Here is a 3,595-nt window from a genome sequence, read left to right on the forward strand (position 1 = left end):
TGTTCGCGAACCTATATTGTTTATTGACGTCATAAATAAAATATTTAAAGCGTTGCTAGATTTATTTGTGTAAATTAAAGGAGATGTTGGGTATCATAAATAGGACAGCAACCAAACACTGTCCAAACACCAAACACCAAAGCTAAATAAGGTCAACAATCGGGTTTCTTCAATGGATACATGTCTCTGCAATATTTCAAACTTTATATTTTCAAAAAAAATAATAATTGTGGATAATTTTACAAAGACTTTCAAAAATATGCAATCAACATAAAATCCCTTAAATTGCAAATGAAATACACAAATTTAGGAGACCTTAAGGCAATGAATAGGAACGAACTCCGTTTGCTAACATCTGAGAAAACAATAATCCCAGCTTCAGATCCATATGTACATGTTTGTTTTATAATGTTCTGACAACAAATGGTATATAATTGAACTTTGATCAATGCATGTGAATAGTGCTGGCAAATGTTCAAAACCATAGTTTTAGTAAATGTTTTGCAAATTGAAAATTAGCCAGTCACTTATAACATAAAAATAAGAAGATATGATATGATTAACAATGAGGTAACTATCCACCACAGACAAAATTACATTAATGTTAGCATATATACGTCACCCTACGGCATTTAGAAATGAGAAATACTCATACTGCATTGCAAGTTAATCATGTTAATAAAGGATCCGACATGACAAATGTAATAAAATTCAAAAGACAAAACCCAATGGCATGTCATTATTTATGTACAAAACATATATATTAAAACGAAAAGCAGATGCAATTCAAAGCAACAAACGACAACCAATGAAATTCAGGCTCGTGATTTTGGTACAGGCACACAGCTAACTTGGCGGGGGTAACCATGTTTACAAATGCCCAACCCACCCCTAACCTGGAACAGTGGTGTCAAACCGCAACATAATCATTCAAAGCGCTGTTCTTTTGCTTTAAAATTTTGTGTTTTTGCTATGCATGTACTGATTTTGTTTCCTGGATGGATACCCTATATCCTTTCTTTTCTATTATGTAAGAAATAACTGTAAAAACCAGTTGACAAAGGGTTGACTCATCGGATTTATTCAAATATAGGAAAACAACAAACAAGAAGATCAATATACCCCACTCTAGTAAGACCTACCCATGAAAGTATGGAACCCGCACCAAATCACCATCATACGAGATATTGAGCAAGTACAGAGACAAAGCAGCTCTCTTTGTCTATAGCTGCTACCAGGATAACTCTCCAGTATGTGTAACTAAATTGCTGGACCAACTTCAGTTGGAATCACTCCAGCACAGAAGATGGAAACAGAGTCTTGTGCTGTGTTATAAGACCCAACACAAGTTGATTGCCATTGATCAAGCCAGGTACTACATATCAGGTGACAGTAGGACCAGAGGCAACCTCAAACTCAGACAAGTTAGAGAATGGAACAAATTAACAGAATCTGTAGTGGATATAAATAAGAAGACGTGGTATGAGTGCCAATGAGACAACTCTCCATCCAAGTCAAAATATATAAAAAGTTAACAGTTATAGGTCAAAGGACAGCATTCAACACGGAGCTTTGGCTCACACTGAACAGCAAGTTATAAAGGGCCCCAAAATGACTAGTGTAAAACAGTTCAAACAGGTAAACCAACGGCCTAATCTATACAAAAAACGAGAAACGAGAAACACTTTTGAACCACGCCAACAAACGACAACCACTGAACAACAGGCTCCTGACTTAGGACAGGTGATTAAAAATGCAGCGGGTTTAAACGTTTTAACAGGCACAAACCTTCACCCTAACCTGAGACAGTAGTGTTACATTGCAACATAAAAAGACACACTATAAAATATCAATTGAAATGGCTTAACTTGACCAATAGACATTTAAACAAAAACAAGTATACATACACTGAACGAATAAGTTTGATCTATGGCATATAAATACAATATAAAAACGTAGGTGCCTATATAACATAGACGTTACAGGTAGTGATAAAAAAAATGTAAGGAGAGTGTCAATAAGGCAACTCTTAGCTGGGACAAAATGGTGTTAAATAAAACAACGTACACAGGTAAATCTAAATACGATAATTTTGTTGTTAGGAGTACGGAAGTACACATTTTTTTACAAAATTAATAAATTTGTTGTTCAGAGTACGATATAGATATAGGAAGATGTGGTATGAGTGCCAATGAGACAACTCTCCATCCAAGTTACTGAGTACAGAAGTGAAAATTTAACTTCATACTAAATACTTATCAAAGGTGGTACATATTAAACATAGTTGAGTTAAAATACAACACAAAATAAGTAAACATTGAATTACTGAAATGCATTACAAATTGTGTCAACAGGTCAAATTAACACGAAAGTATGATTTGAGAGTACTTGCAGTTACTGAAAGCTAGTTAAAAGCCAAAACTATTAACAATAAAAAATCATGCATCAGAGAATAAAATCAATTAAAAAAATCACAGGGATTTAGTGTTTTAACGCCATGGACAGCCAATTTGAAAGAAGACATGACTTGTGCAATGCCAAAACAAATTAAAAAGTATCGACAGGCAGTAGAATCGCTCGGATTTAACCTTATAATAAATATATATCATGGAGTCCGGACCATTAGAGGACTTCAGGGCCAGAGTGAAAACCATCTACTGGACCAAGCCACATCTCAACTAGACAGCATGATACTATAGTACCCTGTGTGCATATTTGTAAATACGTACTTACTGATTTTAATGTAAATGCCATCCAGTTTTCCTTGACATTTACTTTTGACTAAAGGAGTGGCCTTTTTTTTTGTTTAAGATGCGCCCGAGTCAACTACACTCAATGACAGAATCCGTCTAGTAACCAAGAAAGAAGGAGAATAAAGACAGAAAGTAACGATCAGAGAGTCACACATGTATTTACTTTACTTCATAACATGCCAATTTGTCAATTTTTTTCAGAACCTACTTTAAAACGCTTTTCTCCTTAACATTTTCCCGCAGTAACTATGTACATGTACCCTTAAACGATACTGGAACATACTTAAATAAGATATAGGAACAATAATTTCCGGTATATTAAAGATTCATTGGGATCTAAAACGTTTGTGAGTTGGTTTATAGGGAAAATTAATGAAAGATCTTGATCACACTTTTCTCAAACAGAGATTGAAAAAATGACGTATCTGCTGAAAAATTGATTCATAAAAAAATTAATTGAAATAAGTACAGGCATAAAAACGCAAGTGATTTAGAAATTAATCTCTTTCCAGGAGTTAAAAATGACAAAGAACAAAAAGAAAATTGTAACCCTTAAAATACTATATTGGCCTTTCCTCAATTTCACTTTTTTTCAGCCCATTACAATTTATATGCAGAGCAATATTCTGAATGGATGAAAATACAAAGCAAAAAAAAAACAAAAAAACCAATTTTCAACATAAGCTAAAAAACCGGCAAGTTTTTGGAAAAGCTATCACTTGTCACTGATAGAATATGCCCCCATTGAACCGGATCACACATATATATATATAATATAATTCGTCTGAAACCACGTGTTATCTGTCTTAAAGTTGTCACATGTTTAGACGTGTATATATAGA

This window comes from Mytilus californianus, unplaced genomic scaffold, assembly GCF_021869535.1.
Source record: "Mytilus californianus isolate M0D057914Y unplaced genomic scaffold, xbMytCali1.0.p SCAF_11, whole genome shotgun sequence".
NCBI classification, from domain to species: domain Eukaryota; kingdom Metazoa; phylum Mollusca; class Bivalvia; order Mytilida; family Mytilidae; genus Mytilus; species Mytilus californianus.